The 12679-nt window shown below is 43.2% G+C and overlaps 1 long non-coding RNA gene across 41 annotated transcripts in view; it reads right to left on the reverse strand.

Annotated features, from left to right (window-relative positions):
• The window catches only part of LOC118250285 (uncharacterized), a 223119-nt gene extending 211063 nt beyond the window's left edge, over positions 1 to 12056 (reverse strand). For 40 of the 41 annotated variants that reach the window (XR_007708310.1, XR_007708311.1, XR_007708283.1 and 37 more), the window contains exons 1-2: positions 11663 to 11853; positions 8023 to 8122 (exon numbers count right to left, since the gene is read on the reverse strand). This is a non-coding gene — a long non-coding RNA (uncharacterized LOC118250285). Of the gene's footprint in view, positions 1 to 8022; positions 8123 to 11662 lie in introns of all 41 variants that reach the window. The other variant, XR_007708308.1, reaches the window with a different exon arrangement.
• Between the last annotated feature and the right edge of the window lie 623 nt (positions 12057 to 12679).

Raw genomic sequence — 12679 nt, forward strand, 5'->3', positions numbered from 1 at the left:
TCTGGAGAAAAAATGGCTTGGCAAGTAGAAATGAAGGCCAGAAAGCCACAGCCTTCACTGAGAAAAGCCATTTAAGTCAACCAAACATGAGAAGGTCCATACTGCTGTTTGCTCCTTTGGGTTTGTTTGTCTCAGTTTAGAATCAGATCTGCCTTTGAACTCTTTCTGCCAAACTCTTGACAAGTCTCATTTTGAAAACTGACAACAACGAGGAAGCTTTTAACTGTTTTTATATTAATCTACTTCAAACTCATTTTTATCTAGCTAGAGGCAGGGTTTAATCAATTACAGGTTCCTTCTCTGAAGCAGGCCTCAGCTCAACTTAACCACAGTTTACACTGTGGCCTACATTACTAAATTCCAATGGCATTTAACTTTTCAAGGTCTTTCTTTAGAGTGGTAACACTGAGCTTTACATGATACACAGACAAGGGTTTAGGAAATGCCAGCTGGTTACTCCTGAAGGGATTCACTGATGGACTCCACCACCACTAATTGAAAACTGAAGAATGCACTTAGCGATGTCAGACGTTAGGATTTCTCACTATCCATCACACACATGCACACACACACACAAAACCCTTTCATGCTTACTGGGAAGCTCCTGGAAGAGCCCAATTTTACATTCCCCATAAACCCCCAAATTCCCTTGGATTTCACTGGCAGTTTGGAGTTGCACAAGTATAATTCCCTCTCCAACTAATATCTTCTGCCAGAGCCACAAAATGCATGACTCTCCTGCAACTGCTAGCCAGAAGATTTAGCCTTTTTGAGCTCAAATTGTCAAGCAATCCTCCTGCTCTGGTAGTTCCAGGTTCAATTCCTGGTAATGATTAGGACAACCATTACTTCATGAAGAACACAGAATCCATCTCCAAGTACTTCAAAAATTCTTAAAACAGCAGAACACCTTTACTTCGATTGTGATAGGCATAAACATATAGCTACATAGTATCTCAAGATATGATGAGGGAGAAAAAAAAGCACTGAGAATTAATTTGTAATAGGAGATGCAGATAATAATAAATGGTTACATAACACAAAATGGCACATAATATTAGGAATCATTAACTGCAATAAAAAACAGATGTCACTGTGTCTATAACAACCTTGCAAAATTCTACTTGTCTGTTACCTCTGGGATTTTTTTTTACACAAATACTTAATATACATGTTAAAACTTGCAATTTCCATGGCAAAAGACTAGTCAATGAGATTTTATGTCTGAGCTTATAAGGCTTAATTTTCTAAAGTTACCTAAGATAGAACACATGAGAAGTGGAAGCAGCTGACTCAAAGGATCACACAATATTATCTGTGATCTGTGTATGCGTTTACAGCTTGTGTTTAGGAGTAAAAAAACACATTCAGAGAGAGAATGACATCTTTTAAAGGATTTAAACAAAGACCAAAAAAAAAAAAAAAAAAAAAAAGATACCTTACAGGCAAGAAGATATACAGCAATAATTATCTAATAACCTCCCTGCAAGGATTTCTCTCTGTCACCTTTAAAACATAACTTAATAATAATAATAATAATAATAATAATAATAATAATAATAATAATAATAATAATCTAACAGGTCACTCCTAAACATGTTTTGGTTAATAGGAAACAAATGCTAATAGGAAAAAAATAAATAAATAAAAACTGGCTATTTCCCTGTACCACCACAGTTTTATTTACTGCCTTGTCTCTCAATTTAGAACTTTTCTTGTATTCTATTACTACAAAAATCTTGCCTATACTTCAAGTATAATATTAACCAAATATACCTGGATCAATGCATTCACTTGAGTAATGTCACAATATGAACACACATTCTTTTCTACACTGTAGCCTAACATAGAAAGTGCTTAAACTCCAAATGCTGGGGAAAAAGTAAAGAAAGAAAGAAAGAAAAGGAAAAAAAAAAAAAAGTATTTTCAAATCCCATCAAACATCTAGGGAACTTCAGCTCTCACCTAAATAAAATACTTAAAATAATCTGAAGTGTGCAGCCTAAAAACCCCCAATCCTAACACTGTAAAATATAGAGGATTTCCTTCCTTATGGATATAATGAAGGTCACTCCACATGTTAACTTGAACTCACACTATCAATTCCTTTTTCCTACCTCCACAAAATGCATTCAAAATGGTATTAAGAGCCTAACATCATGTTGTAGGTCCAAGCATCCCCCTCCATTCCTGTTGTGACAAACTTCTACAGACAGATAAATTAAGAGCTCTCAGCATGTAAACTGGTACAATCTTTGTTGTCAGGAGCACTAAAAGTCTACACATTCACTTTTTTAATCAAGCTTAAAATGATAATCTATAGCAATAGGATGACTTGACTTCTGTCTGCATGGAGAAGAAAGTGCGAGATGTTGCAGAAAAAATAACCTTTACTGATAATATACAAATTTTAAGAGAGACAAGTGTGAACAAACAAAAGCTGCTTCATCAAATTCCGTAATAGGAATATGCAAAAGAAATGCCAACAAGCATTAGATTAATAACATGCAGTTACTGTCAGGTAGTTAACCCCTTCAAAAGCAGTGATGGTGAAAACCATGACACTGGATTTCCTTGTTTTGCTGCACAGTACATTCTGTTTGGTCTATCATGGGGAAATCCCCTTTGCTTTACTCAACTTCAAAGTTTATTTTGGTGCAGAATTCCCCTTAGATACAGCTATGTGACCACATAAACTAAGCTCCAGTGTGGTAATGCACATACATACCACTCTTCCTCCTAGAGTGTCTTTTGCAATATATGCTATTCCCATGCCAAAAGCTCTTTCACCAGTAGACTGTTTATTGAGAAATTAGGTAAACTGGCCAACCATGCATATCAAGTGATGGTAAAACACTGATAAAAGCTGACTAGAAGAACAGACAAGCTGGGTTTTTTACAAAGAGAGAGCAAGCTCGATGGAGGGAAGAACAGGAAAAAAGTGCTTCCTGTAAAGTAGATTGATTTGATATAGTGTATATATAGATCATGTATTTACATGTCGCCATGAAAATCACAGGATCCATCAAGAAATAGTATCCATGTATGAGTAAGGCATTACATTACATTACAACAATTTTGTACAGGACTCTGCTGAGAAGACTGGCAAGGAAAAGTTTTACCTGAGACCCCCTTCCAGAGCCACCACGTAGATTGAAACATGCTCCCTGGCAGAGGCTAGACACTTACAAAGTTAGATGACAGTTGGACATGGCTTTGTGGAGCCTAGCAAGGCCCACACAGGGCAGTGGCATGCTTACATCCCTTTGCAGACCTAGCTGCTAGAATTTTACTCAAGTTTACACAGGCCATCTGTGTAACAGCCCAAGCGACAACTCTGGTGCACCACCGCCCACCACACCAGTGACTGAACAGCAATGCCGTCTCTCTCTTTTCAACATCCTCCTGCTACAGCTCTCTCCACTATAAGCCATCGATTAGGAAACAAAAATCTGGGTAACGCCATTTCTCATGGATAGCAGAATTAAATATTCTGGGCACCAAGCGGTAAGGGAGTAGGGATGTGAGAGGTAAAAGGAGCAAATCTGTTACTGGTTAGAGAGCTTCTGACTCAAGTACATTTTGAAAGCTTGCATACTGCACGGTTCCTTAGCTACTCTGCACTGTGCTTCTGTACGCTGCACTGTATAATCTCCCAATGCAGTAGGTGGGCTGGCTATTTTTAAAGCACTTTAGATGGGTTTAGGCTGATTATCATGCCTCTGATTTTCCTCCTTTTTGCAAAAGAGGCTGAGTTTTGACTCAGAAATAAATACTTCTGGCAAAAGAAAACAAACTCAGGCTTTATAGAAAATATACACTGAACATAAAATTAAGTCTAAGTACTACACAAATCATTCTGATAAGTGGTTAATAAGTTAATAAAGATATTATTCATCAAACCACTGGAGTTGCATATTACAGTGATTTATAATTCTCTGGAATGTTTTTTACTGGTGTATTTATAACCACTTATACCACATGGTCCTCACATGTGTAACAAACTCTGCAAGAGCCATTTGTTACTTAGGAAAACCACATAAATGAAATCTTAACATAAAGTGAGTGATGCATTTTATAATCCATACATGAACTAAAGTTTTTACCAGACCATTCTCTAAATAACTGTTAACATATTAAGCCAGTGGCAGCCATCCATGCATACTAAATAAACAAAAAAGTAAAGGCTTGCAATAGAAAACTCTTCCATTAGTCTCAAAAGTTGAACCTAGTGAACTGCTGAGCACTGATACCTGCTGCTGAATCCATTCTCAGCCTGAAGAGTTTGAAGCTAAGCCTGAGAAAGTGTTTGGATAACAAAGCACATTGCAGTTGGACTTGATGATTTTTGCAGGTCCCTTCCAATTGAACTATTCTATTCTATTCTATTCTATTCTATTCTATTCTATTCTACTCATAGCAATATAGTATATCCTGAGTTGGAAGGGACCCACAAGGATTATTGAGTCCAACTCCTGGCTCTGCACAGGACCACCCAAAAATCAGACCACGTGCCTGAGAGCAGTGTCCAAACGCTTCTTGAACTCTGACAGGCTTGGTGCTGTGACCACTGCCCTGGGGAGCCTGTCCCAGTGCCCGACCACCCTCTGGGTGCAGAACCTTTCATTAACACCCAGCCTGACCCTCCCCTGTCCCAGCTCCATGCCGTTCCCTCGGGTCCTGTCGCTGTCCCCAGAGAGCAGAGCTCAGCGCCTGCCCCTCCGCTCCCCTCGTGAGGGAGCTGCAGGCCACCATGAGGCCTCCCCTTGGCCTGCTCTGCTCGGGGCTGAACAACCAAGGGGCCTCAGCTGCTCCTCGTACATCCTCCCCTCCAGACCCCTCACTATCTTTGTAGCCCTCCTTTGGACACTCTCTAATAGTTTTACGTCCTTCTTATATTGTGGTACCCCAGACTGCCCACAGTGCTGGAGGTGAGACCGCACCAGCTCAGAGCAGGCTGATTCCTCCCCTTGCCTGGCCAGCAGTGCCGTGCCTGATGCACCCCAGGGTACAGTTGGCCCTTCTGGCTGCCAGGGCACGCTGCTGGCTCACATTCAACTTGCTGTCGACCAGAACCCCCAGATCTCTTTTCATGGGGCTGCTCTCCAGCCTCTCATCCCCCAATCTATACCTACAGCCAGGGTTGTCCCATCCCAGGTTCAGAATTCAGCACTTGCTCTTGTTCAACCTAATATTCTTGGTAATTGCCCAGCCCTCTAATTTGTCAAGATCTCTCTGCAATGCCTCTTTACCTAGAGGAAGCCAATAACTCCTCCTAATTTAGTGTCATCTGCAATCTTACTTAGTATGCATTTGAGTCCTGTGTTCAAGTAATTTATAAAAACATTGAAGAGAACTGGCCCTAAAATGGAGCCCTGCAGAACCCCACTAATAACTGGCCACCAGCCTGATGTAACCCCATTTACTATAACCCTTTGAGCACAACCTGTCAGCCAATTGTTCACCCATCACATTATGTTTTTGTCTAGATGTATGCTGAATGTTTTTTCCAGAAGGATACTGTGAGAGATGGTATCCAAAAATTTGCTAAAATCCAAAAAGACCACATCCACTGGCTTCCCTTGGCCAGCTAGTCATAAAGCCTTGGTAACCTTGTCAGAAAATGAAATTAAGTCTATTAAGTAGGACTTTTCCCGCGTGAACCCATGTTGGCTGTGACCAATGACTGCATTGTCTTTCAAGTGTTTTTCAATAACTCCCAGGATAACGTTCTCCATAATTTTACCAGGCACTGAAGTGGGACTGACTGGCCTGTAACTGCCAGGGTCTTCTTTCTTATCCTTCTTGAAAATTGGAACAACATTTGCCAGCTTCCAGTCGACTGAGACCTCTCCAGATTCCCAAGACCATTGAAAAATAATTGAGAGAGGTCTTTCAGTAACATCAGCCTGCCACAGAATGAATACCACCAGGCCCTATACACTTGCATCCAGGTGGAGTAGCAAATCCCAAAGAAGTTCAGAGTCGGCTGGGAGTTTATCACTCCCCCAGTGATGGCCCTCCAACTCAGGGCTCCAGGGGTCCCAGGGCCTATCATCAGTGTTAAAGAATGAAGCAAAGAAGGCATTAAACATCTCTGCTTTATCTACATCCCTATTTGTGAGGTGACCATACTCATCAAGTAATGGACCAATGTTATTTCTGGTCTTTTTGCTGTTAACATTCTTTAAAAAGCCCTTTTTGGTGTCAGCTTCAACTTTAATTGAGTTTTGGCTGTGTGAATTTTTTCCCTACAATAACGTATAGCATCTCTGTAGTCTTCCTATATTGCCTGACCTTGCTTCTATTCTATTTGATTCAATTCTATTTTATTGGAAGTGTCTCATCAATTCTTCCTGGCAGAGATACGAGGAGGATGTTGTTTGCAAAACCCACGTCCTTTGTCGTGTAGCTGGCAGTAATGCTGCTGTCTCCTCAGACTCTACCCAAGTAGTTAAGGAAGACCTCGCCACCTGTCCTAAGTCAGGCACCTAGTATTCAGCCTGCACCGACTGAGCTTCTGCAAGAGAAGGGTTATGAACTCTTGCACTTCCACAACTCCATTTCAAACGGACTTTTAGTGCCAGAAGTCTTACACAAAAGTTGTTTACAGATTAGGAAAATGAAAAGGAAAAAAGTGCAGTTGCTCCTGTGTCAAAATTTAACTGAACTCTACATATATCCCCAAGGTCCTACAACTCACATCCAAATATAGACTTAGACACATAGGAATCGGGCAATTTTAATACAAAGCAAATTTCTAGAAGAGCGTTGTTTGAGCTTTATTGACTGGTTAGAAACACAAACTAAACGGCCAACTTATCCTGGAAAGCATCAGACCCTTTATCACAGCTGACTGTGATCTGATTAATACTCAGCACTGCATGCGCCCTCTGGGTCTGAAGTTGAGGCTTGACCCAACAGACTTGCTGTTCCTGTATACCGATCTGGATGCCTGCCTTCCTCCTCATCTTCTCCTTCTCATCTTCTGAGACCAAACTCTAGCTATATTAACATCTTTTCTCAGTTTCAGCTAGATGGATTGACTTTGAACTGGAACAGAGCAGAAGAGACTTGCTTGCACAGCAAGCCCTAACCTTTACCTGTAAGGCAACAATTAACAGCAACTTCTGTTATCACCTCTTTGCCCTGAATAAAGATCCCTAGACAAATACACCCTTGTACACTAGCTCTCCCCAGGCTCCAGGAACCCTTTAAGGCTGCGGAATTATCAGTAAGGAAACCCACAGCCCAAAGTCTGACATGAATTGTGTGGACTCACAGTAAGTGACAGTACAATTGAAATTTAAGCAAAATGCAGCTATGGACACCCTCTCCATTCTGTTTCCAGATCAGATAACAAGTTGCTTGCGATTTTGTACACTTTTTTTTTTAACCTCTTTCTGATACTCTTTTTATCTGATTTGCTCATACTCCCAACAGATAAATCTGGACCAGGACAATTTTTTATTGTGCATGCTACATCAGCAGCTTAATGCATTGGAGAGCTTCTTTTTAGTGCAAGTTTGCTCATGTACTTGTAGTCCTGTGACATCACAGGACACCACTCAAGAACATCTGGTACATGGAGGCAATTTTTCTCCTTGTCTGACACTGCAGGGCATTATATAAAGCATCCCACTTGTAATGTGAGTAGTCCAGCACTGCTTCTCCTCTATAAACCTGATGCACACTTAAGACCTAAAGCTGCTGCAAACCTTTGCTGATCAACAGGCCTAGAACCATAAGGGATCATGCATAGTAAAACTCTGGTCTTCCCTCTTTGCATCAGAAATACACCCTATGTGTTTGTACAGTGCTTGGAACATTTTGATATAATTCCGCAACATTTTCCAAAGTTTTGAAGTTCTCCAGGACCAGAGAAGGTCTCTGGGAAAAAAAAAAAAAAGAGCAGGAACACAGAAAAATTACTAGCAGTAGTCTGTGAACTTCATGAACCTATTACAGAAACCCAAGATGCAAAATGTAATATTGAGCTAAATTCCAGCACCCATTACTCACCCTGCTTCTGCAACATGAGTAAGTCATGCATGGAATAAGATACTGCCCTGTATGAGACATCGGGTATAACCTGGCCCACACTGCAGGAAGGATTTTCTGTCTGAAAAGCAAAGAATAAATGAGTGAAAAAAAAAGCAGAAAAAGATGTCAGTATAGAAGCTCTAGGTCAACATATTGTGCGAAAGATGACATACAAGTTCAAGTTACATACATACACCCTGAACTGTGATTTCATGATTCCCAGAGTAGAAACGCATACATGCTCTTGTCAGGCATTTGCTTGGGGGTAGGTGATTTTGCTGGATATTAAACACGTTCTTTGGGGGGTCAGATATTTTGTTTTCTTTGCTATTTTTAAACTTACAGGGATTTCTTTCCAGCTTTGTCCTAGCTCCAGCCTAGTTTTGTCCAGGATAAGCGTCCAATGCATGAAGGAAGACAAAATGTCTATAGTGGGCTAACATAATCTCTCTGTGGTGACCAGAACTTGATACTTATAGAAAAAAAATGTAAAAATACATTGTCTGGAGCAATCCCTAACTTGTATGGTTTTATAATTTTCATCAATTAGAGGGTTTGGGACTTCATATACGGCAGCCAGCATCCAGACTACCATACCCTATATCCATACATGAATATCCTCAATGATTTTTTCTGATCCTATGGAAATGGAACTCTGCAGTTTCCTCATTCTTGTGGACTTAATTCTGAATTTGAGCATTTTAATCAGTACCCTCTTATTTTTGTGTTGTCAGAAACACCGATTAACTGTACTTTGATTCTTTTTACAAGCTAATATGCTGTGCTTCCCCTAGCACACTGTTTGATTTCTGATGTGCTATGTCCAGTCATACAACCATAAAATTTTATTTCACATCCAATCAGTAATCACAGGCTGGTATTATCCTCCACAATAAAAACAAAACAGCTACCATTATATCACAACTGTTTTCTCACTTCAAACAAGTGCTTTAGGGCAACTCTGGAACTGTTCACATTTCTCAAAATACCTCTTCCAATTTGTCACTCTGCAGTGCCAATGGCCATATAATGCAAATTAACTCATAAGTTTTTAGATGTAAGCCTAACAGCAAATGCCAGCCTGATTTTCCACAGCTCAAAGTATACACATTCACAAATGGTTATAATATTTATAACACTTTGTTAAATGTCAAGTCTAAAAAGAGGGTTAATGTTGCCTTAAGAAGATCAGCTGAACAAGGTAGTCACTGTAGCAGTTTTAGCCTTATTTTCAAGAGTTATTGAACAACATGTGATTTGTTTGTAAGCAGAAAAGAGCTTGTATATAACTCAGGAAACATGATTTTCAAGAAATTTCAGCAAATTTGTATCAAAACCCTTAGGGTCCTTTCAGGTTTCGTTGACAATTTTTCAAGAATTTGTGTAGTTTCTGCAGCTGCATATCACAGGATTTCCAGAACTGGTTGACTCAGACACACCCGAGTATTCTTGTAGGGTTCTGTTATTTACATAATGCTCTGCTAAAATAACAGTTATGATTTGGCTTCATTTGTTACTGACTTTGTTTTAACTATCTTCACATGCTTTAGTTATTATCTCAGACTTGATACTGTTGAGCTTCCTAGCAATGTGAAGAAACTTAAGATTTGGTCCTTCAAAGAATTCATGCCCCCAACTCAAAGATTCCCATTGACCTCAGTGCATTTCAGACTAAATGTAAGGAACTCTATCAAGAGCAACAGGAAGTCCAAGCCTGGACTAGATGGATAATGTGGTCTGTCTATATCCTTGCAATTTCCTGCAATAACACTACATTCAGTCTGGGTGAAATTCTGACCTCACTGACTGACCAGCTGCAGATTTCAACCAAGGTTTCACTTAATCATATGCCTTACAAGTTAATCTCACTTGTACTGTTATTCCTAATTCGAGAGAAAACTGGCTATAAAACTTTCAGAACATTTATTTCTTAGAAATAATTACTCAAAGAAAGATGCAATAGTTCGAAAATACTGAATATAGAAACTCAAAAGTTTACATGGTCGCTTCCAACTTTTCTTATATCAGATGCATTTTTTTAATGCTTGCTGCATAAAGTTAAATTACTAACAGGGCATTTGTCTTTTTCATTTCTTTTCTTTCCTTCTTTTTTCCTTGAAATTCGCAGCTGCAAATCAATGCAAACTCATTCAGCAATTACCCAGGAGAAAACTTCTATTTTGTAAAGTGAACATTGTGCTTTTGGGACCTCTCTGAAAACTTCTAACAATGTTCCACCCTTGGGCCTTTCCATCCTCCAATCCCTAGCTTGAAAGCTTGCATTCTCACTAACTGTCCCTTTTTAAATATGCTTTTGTAAAACTGTGTCGAAGTGCAAAATGCTCAAGAACTCTGCTTTATTATTTTAAACAGCAAAGGTAGCTCTCCTGCCTTGATCCTGGCATCATATAGATTTATTGTTTTGTTTCTTTTTTTTAATTTTGGCCAAAAATAGCAATAAATTAGACCAATTCTCAGCTTCCTATGTTATAGCCAACAAACTGATTACATTATTACTGGATAACATCACCTCTTTGGAATTAGGCTGCTAGCTGAGGTCTTATTATAGTAGTGAATTCACACCGCCACAGTTAGCAATGTCAGCATTTCTATTATAATAGCCTCTTCCTACTCCTACTCTTTTTTTCTCAAAGGACTGAAATTTGGACTTAAAATGAACTTCAAGTCGAAGCACTGACAAGATGATCCCTGTCCACAAGTCCACAGCTTATCATTTTAGCACTTTTCTGACAAGTAGCTTCACAGTATTTTTAAGTACAGGCCCAGTCATGCATTCTTTCTACATCCGTTTATGTATCCAGAGAACATAGCACTCATTTCCAGTAACCTTCATGGCTTGAGTTTCTTAATAAACATGCTTTTAATATTCTCTTAATTTCAGGAAGGCACGGCTTTTGGAGCTTTGAGAGCTGTGCGTACAACTGGTACAAGTGTGGACAGGAAGGTGTATTTTGCCACAGCTTCCCTTCAAAAATATGTTTCAGAACAAAGATGCTATGCACAAAGCATGCTTCTCAAAGGTGGTGCAGTGGACATGAAACGTGACCACACAGATCTCTGAAGAGAAGCAGGAAAACACACTCCCCGTGAGGACATCTGCAGCATGTTCTAGCCGGGACGTGCCATGGGGACTCCATGGAAACCACATGCAGCTACAACTCGGCAGCCTGTTTGCTAAACACGGCAGATCATCGAATGCGCCTCACGCCGTGGCTCACCATCTTCCCTGACGACGACCCCAGAGCTCTTTCCAGGTCCCCACGCTTCCTCCCCCACCCACTTTGCGCTTCCCTGTGCCCAAATGAACTCCGAGGACACCGCCTGGGGCACGGAGGCCGAGATGGGGAGACCATCCCCACAAAGCAGCGGCCAGGAGGAGCTTTAGATGCCACCCCTGTTTTGTTATCCCCCTGAAATGGGGGGATATAGCCCCAAAGGACGGCACCGAGGACCGGGAGGCTGTTTTCATCCATCCTCGGGCCCACCCGAGCGAACCAGCCGCTGTCACCCGGAGCAGCCCCTCAGAGACCGCCCCGGGGGCACGGCCCCCCCCCACCCCGGGCCCCTCACAAAATGGCCACCCGCCGCGGTCACTTACGTTGAGGCGGGCGCCTCCGGGAGCGCTGCCAGCCGCCGGCCGGACCCCCGGGGTGCCGGCGGGGCTCTCCCCCGGCTCGGAAGGGCCGCGGTGGGGGACAGGGAGGTGTGGGGGCAGGATGATGTGACCGGGGGAAGGCGGCGGGGAGCGGCCGCGACGTGCCCGGCTCTCTGATCCGCTAATCAGCGGCTGCCGCGGGCCGCCCTGAGTCACCCCTCGGCCGTGGCGGCAGCATCAGCCTCGCCGCGGCGTTGGCAGCCAGACGAGCCGCGGCTCGGAGCCGCCGCTGTCCTCGCATGAACCCGGCGGGGCTGCCAGCGCCAGCCGAGAGAAGCGAGAGAGGCGAGAGCCGAGTCCCTGCCGGCGCGGCGGCGTGCGACAGCCCCGCTGCGGGCCTGGCGGCGGCGGGGCGGGGGGCGGGAGACGGGGCTGGGGTGGGGGGAGAGACCCTCGACGGCCGGGCCGGCAAGGTAAGAGTGGTAGGGAAGGTGACAAAAAGGGGCACGGGGCGGCGGGGAAGGGGCCGCTGCGGCAGGGAGGAGGGAGAGGGGGGAGAGTCCCTCGCTGCTGGGGGGTCTGGGGGGTCTCTTCTGACAGCGGGGATGCTCATCGGTGCGAATGGCAAACATCACCCCCACCCCCAAGCCCTGTTGTGTTTAAAAAAAAAAAAAAAAGCCAGCAGCCTCTGCCCCACCGTGCAAAGACCCTGCTCCTCTTGGGCGAAAGGTGTGGCGTTGCCCAACAGCCTTATCTCCCTCATCCTGCGGGGAGCGGCTGCTGGCAGCTGCTGGCCATGTCTCGAAAGCCGCGGGCAGGGTCACGGCCGCCTCGGCTCCCCGCGGCGCCCAGCGCCGCTGCCGTACTCCCCCCGGAGCGTCCCGAGGTGCTGCAAACCCGTGGGGGGGGAGAGGGAGAAGGGGGGGGGACACGACACGACGACACGATATCGCCTCCCCCGGCCTCTCCCTCCGGCCCCACCTGTCAGCTTTGGGCTTGTTTTATTTCTTTGCCGTGCGC

This window comes from Cygnus atratus, chromosome 5 (assembly GCF_013377495.2).
Source record: "Cygnus atratus isolate AKBS03 ecotype Queensland, Australia chromosome 5, CAtr_DNAZoo_HiC_assembly, whole genome shotgun sequence".
Taxonomy (NCBI): Eukaryota; Metazoa; Chordata; class Aves; order Anseriformes; family Anatidae; genus Cygnus; species Cygnus atratus.